At 53.1% G+C, this 13,860-nt stretch overlaps 1 protein-coding gene across 1 annotated transcript in view; it reads left to right on the plus strand.

The window, feature by feature from the left end:
- The first annotated feature begins 7,657 nt into the window (after positions 1–7,657).
- Positions 7,658–13,860, plus strand: part of ZC3H7B (zinc finger CCCH-type containing 7B) — a 39,705-nt gene continuing 33,502 nt past the window's right edge. Inside the window, exon 1 of the mRNA XM_054719565.1 lies at positions 7,658–8,099. The gene's annotated coding sequence lies outside the window, so the exon portion shown is untranslated. The remainder of the gene's footprint in view (positions 8,100–13,860) is intronic.

The raw sequence follows: 13,860 nt of genomic DNA on the forward strand, positions 1-13,860 counted from the left end.
ATAAACTTGAACCGTGCAGGAATCGGGACATTCAAGTAGTTGCTGATGGAGAGACTGCTCTGCATCAGCAGGACCAGAGTGGCAGGCTTAGGACCAACAAAGACCAAAGGCTTTAATTTAAATTTTAAGCGTACGCAAATTAATTCAATTAACTGCCGGAGGAATTACACCACATGAAACAGATGCAGTTGCAAATCACACAGCTTTTTATTACTCACACAAATTCCTGAGCGGCTGCGGGTACAGACTTAGTTAGGGATCCCCGTGGTGTTGTCCTCTGTGGTCCGGCAGCTGGGCTGGGCTGGGCTGGGCTGGTCCGGGTGCAGCGGGCCGGCGTTCTTCTCCCGAGAGCTCGGTCACGTCTCCATTGGGGATTACTGGCCGTTCTTCTGTCATCTGGCAGGAAGAGGAGCGTGGAGCGGCGTCGCTTGTCAGACCCACCAAGGGACGGGCCTTTGTAATGTCTCCACAAGACGAGCATCGTTGGCTGGCAGGGGTCCATATTTCAGGCCTGTTCGTACCCGTAGCAGCCCAGGTGGCTATCAATGATTTAGGTCAATGCACATATGTTCATCTTAAACACGGCGAGGGGGCTAAGGAGAGTACGTCACTCAGTCAAGTGTTTATCAAGTCACTCTGCCTCAGTTCCAATCCTTATCTCTGGGGTACACACACTTCAGGGCAGTGGGGAATGTATCTTTAATATCAGACTTTAAGTTTTAAGGGAAGTTAACTGAAACATTTTTAACTTTTCTCACATTCTTTAAGCATTTTTAAACATTTCTATATTTTTTACTACAACACCTATGGTAGAGACACTCAGTGACATTACACTACCTTAACCCAAGTGGTCCACCTGAACATCGATAACGGGACAAACTGACATCCATCGTACACCTCCCGATGCGATGCACTGAGAACGCAGGCAGCATCACCATCCAGTGAGCAATGCATACAATTCATCTCATAATGAGGGAACATCAGACAATCCCAAGCATGTTCCAGAATAACTAGTCTGTACTCTTCCAAAAACCGTCTGTCATGAAATAGACAAAGAAAGGCTGAGGAATTCTTGCAGATTAAGGGAGACTAACAAAACAGGACAACTAAATGCAATAAATACATGTACTATAAAGGGTAATATTGAGCCCGGCTAGCATGGTTCAGTGGTTGAGCGTGGATCTATGAACCAAGAGGTCATGGTGGATTCCTGGTCAGGACACATGCGCCCCCCCGCCCCGCCCTTGATCCCCAGGAGGGGCCCCCAGTAGGGGGTGTGTAGGAGAGCCAATCCATTATTCTCTCTCATCATTGATGTTTCTCTCTCTGTGTGTCCTTCTCCCTTCCTCTCTGAAATCAATTAAAAAAATATTTTAAAAAAAGGTAATATTGAGACAATTAGCAGAAGCTGAAAAGGGAGGGTGAAGAGGGGACCGGTGGCAGCGCTCTGGGCACGTTGCATCACGGGACTGAAAGATAATAGTATTGTATCAACATTAAATTTATTGATTTTTATTACTGTACCGGGTTATGTAAGAGATGCCCTTGTTCTTGGAAAATACATGCTGAAATTATTAGGAGCATGAGGTCTGCAACTTACTCTCAAATGATTCAAACATTCCTGCAAGCCTCCAGGATGGAAAGCAACGAAGCAATTGCCATTCATTTACATGGGAAAAATTTTAAGGGTTCCCAGACTCAAAAAATAACCTAGCCAATCACAGCAAATAACATAAAATCTAAGCTAACACCAGCATAGAGTGAAAACAAGAATGATGTGCTACACAGCCCACAGAAAGTGAAATAACGTACGGACAGTGCAGTTTCACTTACTACAGCACTCGGTGTGTATAACAGCTCGCTGCAAAGCCCAGTCGTAGCTCACCACAAACACGCTATTTTTGGTTTCCATCCATTTTCTGAAATCTTTCCGATTTCGTTCAGTTATGAAAAAGAGGTAGTCACCCCTCAGTATCCATGGTGGATGGGTTCCAGGAACCCACCTGGGTGCCAAAATCGGCAGATGCTCAAGTCCCTATATGAAATAGTGTAGTATTTGCATATCACCTAAGCACATCATCCTGTATACTTTAACCATTTCCAGATCACTTGTAACACCTAACACAATGTAAATGCCATGTAAACAGTTGCTACACTATATTGTTTAGGGACCAATGACCGGAAAGAAAGTCTACCTGTTTGGTAAAGATGTAACCACTGTGAGGCCTAACTACACGGACAACAGCATCACTTTTCCCCAGAAAATATTTTCCAGCCTTGTTGACTGAACCTGAGGATGCAGAACCCACAGGGACAGTGGGCTGACTCTACAGAGTGTGTCTTTCATAAAAAAGAGTTGCATAGTGGACTTTCAAAAATGGGGATACATATATATATATATATATATATATATATGTATATTATATACACACACACACACACACACACATATATATATATATATAGAGAGAGAGAGAGAGAGAGAGCGCAAATGTGGCAAAATGTTAACAGTAAGTGAATATGAGAATTCTTTGAATATTTTGGCTTTTCTGTAGGTGTGAATTTTCTGAAGTATCAATGCACAAGTAGCTTTTCCTTTTTTCTTTTCATAAAAACGGTTTTCACCATTATATAAATAACACATGTTCATCATAATCACTTCAACCAATATAGAACAGGATAAAGGGAAAAGTAAACATTACCCCAGAAACTCTAGCACCCAGAGGTAATCACCATCAACATACACAGCTGTCTTTTCCGAGGTTCCCTCGCACAACTTGGCCCCCACACATGCTTTTGCTCTACCTGCAATTCCGTTATATTCAGGGTGGGGAAAAAGGGGGTTTACAGTTTTAATAATATAAGAATAAACTGTTTCGTATACTCACAACTATAAACCTGCTTTTACAAGCCAGAGCCTTACACACACAGTTAATTTAATCTTTTTTTCTTTAAATATATTTTATTGATTTTTTACAGAGAGGAAAGGAGAGGGATAGAGAGCTAGAAACATCGATGAGAGAGAAACATGGACCAGCTGCCTCCAGCACAAACCCCCACCAGGGATGTGCCCGCAACTAATGTACATGCCCTTGACCGGAATCGAACCTGGGACCCTTCAGTCCGCAGACCGACGCTCTATCCACTGAGCCAAACCGGTTTCGGCTAATTTAATCTTTATAACCATCAAGGAGGTGGACACCATCACCACCCTTCCCAGCTCACAGGTGAGAAAACTGAAGCTCCAGCCCGGTTCCCACAACATGTGGGTCATCCTTCTATCCTCTTTTTCATCATATATATATATATTTTTTAATTGATTTTTTACAGAGAGGAAGGGAGAGGGATAGAGAGATAGAAACATCGATGAGAGAGAAACATCAATCAGCTGCCTCCTACACATGCCCCACTGGGGATGTGCCTACAACCAAGGTACATGCCCTTGACCGGAATCAAACCTGGGACCTTTCAGTCCGCAGGCCGACGCTCTATCCACTGAGCCAAACCGGTCAGGGCCTCTTTTTCATTCTTTGCCTACAAGGCTCATATCAAATGCCCCTTCTTCAGGAGGCTTTCCTACACCGCTCCAGCCAAGAGGAGTCGCTTTCCGCTGGCCCCCACAGCGCTTGGTCTGTGGGCTTTTTCACGGCCAGAGTTAATGGCATTCTTGGCAGCTTCCTCCTCAACCTGGGGGAGCCTCCGGGATAGGTACTATTTCTGTCTTGGCAGCACCCTCTGGGGCCAGGCCTGTCATAGGTGCTTCAGGTTTCCTCATTTGAATGGGATTCCAGTCAGAGTCATTGGATGTTTCCTTAAAATGAATCATCAGCCCTACCTGGTTTGGCTCAGTAGAAGGAGCGTCGGCCTCCTGTGGACTGAAGGGTCCCGGGGTTGATCCCAGTCAAGGGCACATACTTTGGTTGCAGGCTCCTCCGTGGCCTGGGCCCTGGTCGGGGCTGTGCAGGAGGCAACGGATGGATGTGCTTCTCTCACGTCGATGTTTCTCTCTGTCTCTCCCTACCTCTTCCAATCTCCCTAAACATCAATGGGAAAATATCCTTGGGTGAGGATTAAAAAAAATAATAATAATAAAATGAATCATCATCTGAGAAGGCTGAGATGCTCCCATTTAGGCCTGATGGCATTCCCGTGCTGACTCCAGCTGGGATCGATCAAGTCTGAGGTTATCTTGGGGTGATCCCCAGGCTCCCTTTTCCAGGTTACTTCTGGAGCCTTTCCAGGCCCTTGGACACATACCTCCCAAAGAGAAGAGGAAGATGGGCAGGAGAACATATTAAACATATTAGGCGATCTCCCCTTTCCTCATCCAGCTGCGGGGGGCGGTGGGGGGGCGGTCAGGGAGGTAATGGGAGGTAACAGGAGTCACCTGGAGAGTAGGTGGTCTGCTTGAAGATGTTCACATTCTAAGCTAAGAATCACGAACCCAGCCTGACAGATTCTGTTTGCTACCCTGAATCTAGATTCTATCTCAAACCCCTTCAAGATGGAGACTGGGGTTTAAAAATAAGAAGGGAAAGGGGTTGGCCCAAGGGTGTACAGTGAGTCAGAAGTGTCCAGAACCATCAGCGTTTCCAAGCAACCCATTTGTCATCTCCTCTCATTCCTTCTCTTTCTCCAACTCTCCCTCCTTTGTTACCACATGAGAGCTGGTCTGTTTGCCTGGCTCTAGAAGCGGAATCATAGCCTTTGGCAGGCAGATGAAGCGATCTTAGCTACCCCTTTCCTCTTTAAAATAGATGAAGACCTGCAGCCCAGAGAGGTCAAGTAACCTGCCCAAGTTACACAGAAATTTAGACAAGAGACAGAAGCCGGATCTCTAGGCTTCTTTTCAAATTCTCCCCCCACCCCAACACACACACACACACACCAAGTCATTTTGTGAGTGTGAGGTGGGAATAAGAGGAGAGGGAATGTTCCAGACCTTTCTCTCGTTTTCTATTTTAATGTTTTGAAGAGGAAAGCAGGCTGCCTCTGATTAGGTTTGGCTTATTTTAACTGAGTGTTTTAAATTCCATTCTGGTGCCTGGAATCAAACTTAATTGCCAATTGTAAATGATATAAATAATATTTACCCTGGTTTCCTGAAGAGCTACCAAGGCTGCAGACTTGCCATTTAGTCATATCAAAAACAAATGCCTTAAGCATGCCAAACAGTGAGGAGGAATGTGGCGAGAAATTCCTAAGATCCAATGAGTGCTGCCCTTGGGCCTAGGAGAGAGATGTGTGGGCCTGGCCTACCCACATGCAGGGAGCCTGCCCCTCATTCCCAGGGGGACACCTCCTGGTGGGAGGGGGTCTCTACATAGTTTATAAAAGACAACTCAACCCACATTCCCCCCTGGGTTCAAGCTCCATCAGAACATACTCTCTCTCTTTTTTTAACCTCGATAAACACCCATAATTAAAATAATTCATTAAGTCTATTAATAGTTATCGAGCATCTACTCTGTGCCAGGCACTGTTCCAGCTGCGGAGCAGACAGTGATGAATGAAAAGGAAAAGGATGGTGTCTGCAGAGGAGCTTAAATTCCGAACTAACATTTGTGAAGGGTTTCCTAGTACCAGATGCTTTGGGTAGATTATTTTCTCCTTTAATAAGTATCTTGTTCCAAAACAGCAATTAAAAAAACACACACACACACAAAAAAAAACTGCTGGTAATTAAGAAAATTAGTATACTAGTAAATGCAAAAGAGCATAAAGAAGAAAGTTAAAATTTTTTTTTAATTTTATATACTTTTGAAGGTTTGCACTTTTTAAAAAATATATATTTTTATTGATTTCAGAGAGGAAGGGAGACGGAGAGATAGAAACATCAATGATGAGAGAGAATCATTGATTGCCTGTCTCCTGCACGCCCCCTACTGGGGAATTGAGCCTGAAATCCAGGCATGTGCCCCTGATCGGAATCGAACCCGAGACCCTTCAGTCCGCAGGCCGACACTCTATCCACTGAGCCAAACCAGCTGAGGCCTGTTTTGTTTTTAACATAAATGTTATGTGGATTGCTGGATGGATGGATGAATAGAAGGATAAATATGTGACAGAGCAAATACAACAAAAGGTTCATAATCACAGCATAATTTAGGGTATGCAAATATGGTTCTCTCAGCTTTCTGCATGCTTGAACATTTTTATAACATGTGGGGGACAAATGTGACCATGTTTTATTGCCTACATTTCATCCTCTGTATTATAGGCTGACCTCTAGGCTCCTGGGTCCTGCCCTCTCTCTCTTTTTTTAATATATTTTATTGATTTTTTACAGAGAGGAAGAGAGAGAGACAGAGAGTCAGAAACATCGATGAGAGAGAAACATCGATCAGCTGCCTCCTGCACACCCCCTACTGGGAATGTGCCGCAACCAAGGTGGTACATGCCCTTGACCGGAATCGAACCCGGGACCCTTCAGTCCGCAGGCCGACACTCTATCCACCGAGCCAAACCGGCTTCGGCGTCCCTCTCTTTTTTTTTAAAGTCACCTTTGAGAATCTGAATGCTATGGACTGTTTCCCAGGAGAATGTATTTGTTATTTATTTTCTAGTCAACCACACATTTATCAGTGCTTTGCATTGCTTCATCGTCACAGTGACACTATGGGGAAAGTACCCTTATATCCCCAACCTAAGCCTGAAATTGTGCCTACGTCCTCGGGGACCCAGGGTGAGAATCTGTGCCGGAGGACTGGGCCTGGGACTCTGCCCGAGCTGTGGGCACATGGGGCTTCTCTGCACTCCCAGGACCCAGCGAAGAAAGGAACGTTTGTCACGTGAGTGAAGAAACTGCACATGGGTGCAGCTCAGGCCCTGCCCAGGACACAGCAAGGCATCTCTGGGGGCCGGGGGGTGGCAGGCCCGAGCCTGGAGCAGGCGGTGCTCACTGGAGAAGGGGTAACCTGTCTGTTCCTCGAAGGCCGGAGCATGAATGTCCGGTTGCCATTCTCCTGCAACCCACTCACGTGACAGGCCCTCGTGATGCATGCGGATCGAAGATGCCCACGTCTCCGTGGGTGCCGTGGCCAGGCCTTCCCGGTGGACAAGCCTGGGATGGAACTGTCTGCCTCTTCCTGAGCCCTGGGATCTCAAGCAAGTCACTTCCTACTTCGTGTCCGTTCCTTCACCTGAAAAGCCCACCCTGGGGGCTTGGGGAGGGTAAAGAACCAGCATGTGCAGAGTGTGGCTCCCGGTAGACAAGACGTGGTGGCCGGGACCGCTGTGTCAGCTCTAACGTGGGGGCGGGGAACACTGCTGCCCAAGGGACATGGGGCGCTGGGCTCCCCAGAAAGCAACCTGCCGTGCCGGCCTCGCCGCCTTTCTCTCCCCAGCGCCACTTGGCCCGTTTACCACCTCAGACAGTTGAACTAGCTGGCGTCCAGCTGCAGTCCCCCCTGCACGATGCTGCCTGGAGGCTCACAGCTGGCCTCCCTCCTTGGCGGCCTCCCCTTACCTTCTGGGTCCTCCAAGCAGCCTCAGCCCCTGGCAGGAACGATCCCGCTCCTAGAACACCGACCAGGCGAGGTCCCGGCGCCCCCCTGCGCCCCAGGGCCTCGCCCAGGACAGGGCACGCCGCGGCCGGGGAGCCTTCAGTGAGCGCCCCGGGACCCCGGGCGCCTTCACACCCCGGGGAGGGCGGAGGCGCGAGTCGGCCCAGCACCCGCCCAGAAATGCAGAAAGGCCCCAAGGACGAGCCCTGCGAGAGAGGGACCCTGGGCGAAAGTAAAGATGAACCCCAGGCTGAGCTTTCCGGGGGGAAGCGGGACTTCCCCGCCCCCGGGGCCCCCCCTCCCGGCGCCTGGCTGGGGAGCCGCGCTAGGACCCGAGGAGGAAGCGCCCGGCGCGGACGGGCCTCCACCCGGTGCTGCCCCAGCGGCGGCCGAGCGGCTGCTGATGGAAGTGCAGCGCCGGGGCCGCACGCACGGAGCTGCCGGGGCGGCGGCGCCGCGAGCAGGATGCGGCCGCCCGTAATTAAATAGCACTTACTCTTATTATTACTAATAATAATAACGTAATCATACCTCTAGTCATAGCATACCACTTATCGGGCTCGGCGCGGGCCCGCGGGGAGCGCAGCCGGAGGGGTGAGTGCAGGGGCGCCCGCGCCCCGGGGCGAGGCCGGGCCGAGCGTCCGGGCGGCCGGCGGGAGGGCGCCGGGCCGGGCGCGGGGCGGGGGCGCGGGGCCGGGGGCCGGCGAGGGAGCCCGGTCCGGCCGGAGCTGCGCGGGGCCCCCTGGAGAGTGCATTCGGCGGAGCTGAAGCCATGGCCCCCCACCCCCGTTTCCTCCTTTTGGGGGCTCCCCCTCCCGGTCCCCGTGCCCTGCCCCAAAGTTTCAAAGTTACTGGGCGGCCGGGGGCACCTGCCGCTGGGTGATCGGGGCGCCCCTGAAGCTCGGGGGGCTGGGGGGTGCCTGGGAATTTTCTTTAGGGGGTGCTCTGGGCGATCGGAGCTTCGGGGTGCGCGGAGGCTGGGCCCATGCCCGCGAAGGGGCCCGGCCTTTTGTGTGCGCCTCGGCCCCGCCGCGCCGGCAGCTGGAGGGACCACAGCGAGAGCCGTGGACTGCGCCCGCCGACGGGCCGCGCCAGCCGGCTGCGGCGGCCACGCGAGCCCGGGGATCCCGGGCCTGCAGCCCGGCGGGGGTGGGGGGGGCGGCAGGAAAGGGGGGCGCGGTCGGGGCGGTGGGCATTTCCGGTCGCGGGGCCGGCCCCGGGGCCCCAAGTCCTCGGAGGAGCGGGGCGCACGGGGGCTGCGAGGGGCGCCCCAGCGCCTGGGGTGGGGGGCGCCCCTGGGAGAGGAGGCCCCCAGAACTGCCGACCCCGGCCTCGGACCCCCTCCATCTTCAGTGGCCTCGGACCGCCCGGCCTGCTCCCTCGTTTTACCCATTTCCCTGTAAAATCCGCCTGCAGGTTTGGGGGTCACAGACACAAAGCCGGTCCCCAGGGGAAAGCAGGTGGGAGGGGTCCCTGACAGACCCCGGTGGCTGTGTGACAAATGGCATTAGTGGGCAACAGTAGAGTTGGGGTCCAGGATGGGAGCTGAAGGGGGGTCCACCGCAGCCTTGTCAGGAATTTCATTTCTCTGGGGTTGCTCACTGGGACTTTGGTTCCCAGGGACCAGACTAGGAACCCCAACTTCTTACCATTTTTCTCAGCGCCTGGAATCCATCGAGTCTCAGGAAAACAGCAGAACGCAGGTCCTTGAATTTCCACAAGAATTCCATAATCACAGTCCACTGAGCCATGGTTGGAGGCAAAATTCCAGCGGGATCTTCAGTTGTACCACCATGACTGCCCCCCTCGCTCCCCACACACAGCCAAACCCGCAGTGCTGTCTTTCTCCACCTCCACTTCCCATAGGGACCCGCCAAAGTCGCCGGGAAGGAGAGACCCGTGTCCCCGGGATGAGACCTGAGGGGGGAGAGAGATGTGTGGCCCTGAGCTGGGGTGGGTTGTGTGTTCCATGGAGGCAGGGGATTCTCAGCTCTTGGCCTTTTGTTTCTGACGGACAGTTAAGAATGTGGGTTTGGGCCCGGCCGGCGTGGCTCAGTGGTTCAGCGTCCACCTATGAACCAGGAGGTCAGGGTTCCGATTCCCAGTCCAGGCACATGCCCCAGTGGGGGCGGGGGAGGGGGGGAGGTTGTAGGAGGCAGCTGATCAATGATTCTCTCTCATCATTGATGTTTTTTTTTAAAAAAAAGAATGTGGGTTTGGGTGGCTAAGGAGCTCTGGGATGAGCTAGTCTCGAGTCTCAGGCATAGGAAAGTTGAGGCGTCGGTAGGTTTGGATGTGAGAGTCTGCAGATAATACGCGCTCAACCAGCACTCCTAGTTCATAACCGAAGGGCTCCCACGTGTGCTGGCTCCTCTGCCCTCCACGGCAGCCATGTCACGGCGACATGTCTCAGTCCTCACTTTCCAGTTGAGAAACCTGACGCTTCGAGAATAGAATGTCTCGCTCTGTAACCTTCCTGCCTGGCTTTCTGGTTCCCAGTCTTCACCCTTTCCCAGAGTGCTGGGCTCCCTCAGCAAGTGACTTTTCAAGCGCCTCCTGTGACCCTGGGGAAGTGCGCCGGGGCAGGCGCGGGCTTGGATTGGTGAACCGAGGAGAGAGAACAAGGAAGCGCTCGGTACTGGGGTCACGCAGGGGCAGTGGGGAGGAGAGAGAGCTCTGGGGTAACCTGGGAAAGTTGGGGAAGCCTCCCTCCAGGAAGTGGGGCTTGCACTTGGAAGGACGGGGAGGCTTGGCCGGGTGGAGAAGGCCGTAATCCTGGGCTCCCCACACTCGCCGCTGCGCTGGGAGGTGGACATGCGTTCTCTCTGATTCTTCCTGGCTCCGTGAGGGCTGGGGGTTCCTGGTCTCCATTTCACAGTTGAAGACACTGAGAAACAGGATTTAGGTGGCTGGCCCAAGACCGCCCAGCTGGATTTGAACCCAGACCTGTGAGACCGTTGACAACGCAATGGCTGTAATAGGTGACGCCATGTTATCGGGCCACCTCCGTCTTTGCTGTGTAGACAAGAGCAGAGACCAGGACAATCTGAACTGGCAAATGCAGCAGGGGTGGAGGCTCAAGCTAAAAGGTCAGCGGGCTCCCCACGGCCAGGGAGCTTTACTAAAATGGCCCCATGTCCCAGGGCCTCGCAGGGCTGGCCCAGTCAGTGTCCCCTCGGAGATTTCTGGAAGTGAGACCGGGGAAGGCAGGATGGCCATGGAAGGAGGATGGGGCCCCTGAGCGTGGAGATCTACGGTCAGTTCCTTGGTGCCTGGCGGGTACCATGGAGGAGCTTGTAGCTTGGACAGGAAGAAGATATGGATTTGATTAACTTGAGCTGCCCGAGGACAGGAACTGGGTCTGACTCACTCTGTGCCCCAGGCCTCCGTGGAGGTGCCAGGAGGACGCCTCCAGCCATTGTGCTGTCAAAGTGAATCAGGGCCCACCGGGAAGGAGGAAGGAGGACGGGAAGGAGGAAGGAGGACGGGAAGGAGGAAGGAGGACGAGGACGGCTTGTTTTGTCTGGAGGTGGAAGTTCTTCCTGGAAGAGCCATTTGAATATGTGGAAGATGGCTTGAGAAAGGCCATGACAAGGGTGTTCTAAGGAGATGCACGGAGACGTATAAGGGCAGGGCCACGTATGGAAGGAACGGGCAGATCATCTGGCGCAGCCACAGTATAGGCGACAGGCCCTGGCCAGTGTGGCGCAGTTAGTGGGAGCGTTGTCCTGTACACCCAAAGGTTGTGGGTTCAGTCCCCAGTTGGGGCACATGCTGGAGGCAGCTGATGGATGTTTGTTTCTCACATCGATGTTTCTCTCTATTCCTCCCCCGCTCTCTAAATGTCAGTAAAACATATGCTAGAATGTGACAGGGGTGAGTTCAGGTTCAAGTCTGGCTCTGCCACGGAGCTCCCGTGGGTTCTCGGGGCCTAAGTTTTCCTTCCTGAAAATGAACCCTGAGATTTGATGATGTGTGATGGTAACTTGTGGGAGAAGCTCGGTGCCCAGGGATCACAGATGAGAGGAACTAGAGGAGTGTATACATTTTTTTTTAAATAGTTTTTTAAAAAATATATTTTATTGATTTTTTACAGAGAGGAAGAGAGAGGGATAGAGAGTTAGAAACATCGATGAGAGAGAAACATCGATCAGCTGCCTCCTGCACATGCCCCCTACTGGGGATGTGCCCGCAACCAAGGTACATGCCCTTGACCGGAATCGAACCTGGGACCCTTCAGTCTGCAGGCCGACGCTCTATCCACTGAGCCAAACCGGTTTTGGCAAGTGTATACATTTTTAATAATTTAAAAACACCGATCCAGCAGTTACCTAGCGGTCAGGCCCCGTGTGAGTGCTTTTTCCTAGATCAGATTATTTAATTTTTGTAATAGCCCTATAGGTAGGCACTATCATTGTCCCCATTTTATTTATTTATTTATTATTTATTATTTTTATTTTTTTAATTGATCTTAGAGAGAGGAAGGGAGGGAGGGAGAAACATCCATGGGAGAGAGAAAAATAAATCAGCTGCCTCCTGCATGGGCCCTGACCGGAAATCAAACACGCCACCTGTTGGTGTACAGGATGACGCTCCAACCAACTGAGCCACACCGGCCAGGGCTAATCATCCCCATTTTACAGATGAAGAAACGGTGGCCCAGAGAGATTGACACTGTGTAAGAGGCAGAGCTAGAGAGCAAACCCAGGGAGTCCGGCTCCGGAGCGAGCCCGGTGTGGGCCTCAGTGTGGCTGGGAGGAAGGGAGGGCGGGGACCGATGGGGCCGGCGGTGGTGGTCTTCAGACAGCAGAGGGGGAGGGGTCCCCCGAGGAAGTCGGGCTGCGACATGAAGCTGGAGCCGCAGCCGGGGTTGATGAAGTGACAGCGCCGTGTCCGCTCCCAGGGGCCTCCCCGGAAGCCAGCTCTTCTCATCACGTTTAATGGCCCGTAGCACACGGGCTCCTTTTCCTTTCTCTGTCATCTCCCGCTCCAGGGCTGCCTCCCCCTCACTCGTCCCCCTGCTCGGCTGCTTTCTTTGCGAGCGTCCTGATGGCCTCCGCAGGTGCATGAGCGCTGTGTCCCCGTCAGGCTGTGGAGGCCCCGAGGGAGGGGCAGCGAGCGCATTTCTGATTCGGAGCCCAGCCACAGCCGACTTCCGGTCAGCAGCGACCCCTGAGCCCCGTGTCCGCCCCGGGACACCCGCTGGATGGTAACGGTGGCAGGAGTCACCGCGGCCACCACGTTTCACACGGCTCGGTGCCAGCACGGTGCTTGGCACTTTGTGTCTAATTGAAACCTCTTAACAACTCGTTGAGGCAGGAGCGGTTATCAACAGCCCCATTTTGCAGACGAGAAGACTAAGGCTCCAAGATCACACGCTGTGGGGGAGCAGGGGGTCAGAGGGAGCCAGGCACTGTAGGCTCCGAGTCGGAGGTCTTAGCCGCCGTGCAGGGGCGACGTCTTATTTTGGTCTCCATGGAGCTCTTAGATCTGTCTGGAAATCCTAATTATCTAACGTTTGTATCACGCTTTTGCCCACGGTCTCTCGTTAATCCTCATGACGGTCCTTTAAGGTTAGAGATGGGGCCCAGAGAGATTGACACTGTGTGAGAGGCAGAGCCAGAGAGCAGACCCAGGGAGCCCGGCTCCGGAGCGAGATCGGTGTGGGCTGATGGAAAAGGACTCCAGGCTAATTGTTCAGGAGAAAACGAAGGGTCACCCACGCTCCAGCCCCTCCTACCCTGTCCACACTGCGACGCAGAAAAGGGACAGCGAGGCAGCGCCGTGTCTCCCGAAGGGCGGGGGTCAGCCAGCGAGCAGCCGCGGAGCGCTTCCTGCGAGGGCGGCGGGGAGGTGGCCGCGGTGACCCTGCTGGGGTTTTCCGAGGTCCATCGGCTCCCCACAGCCTTCCCTGTCCCTCCCCGCCCCTCCGCAGGCAGAGGCGTGCCGGGCAGGGAGTCCAAGGTCCTGAGGTTCACTCCCAGCTCCGGCGCGTGCTGGCTGCGTGACCCGGGGCACGAGCATGTCACCAGGCGTGGCCTCGGTCTCCTGGTCTGTGAAATGGCCTGGCTGGTTCAGTCCTGTCCGCCTGGGGTTTGCTGTGAGCCTCAAATGAGGGAACATTGGAAGCTATAAAGACCACCCCGTGTCTTTATAGGGCACACTCATAGTTGTGGTTGTGGCTCCATGAGCGTGAAATAACTTCCAGAATGTTCCTGAATGGGCTCCACAGCCCTCTTGATCCAGGCCTGGACCACTGCACTCGCCTCCCAGCTTCCCCTCTTGGCATCCATCCTCAGCGCAGCAGCCAAAGGCATCTTCTCAAGATTTAAATGAGCCCTGTCTCTCCTCTGCT

Source organism: Eptesicus fuscus, chromosome 7 (genome assembly GCF_027574615.1).
Source record: "Eptesicus fuscus isolate TK198812 chromosome 7, DD_ASM_mEF_20220401, whole genome shotgun sequence".
Lineage (NCBI taxonomy): Eukaryota > Metazoa > Chordata > Mammalia > Chiroptera > Vespertilionidae > Eptesicus > Eptesicus fuscus.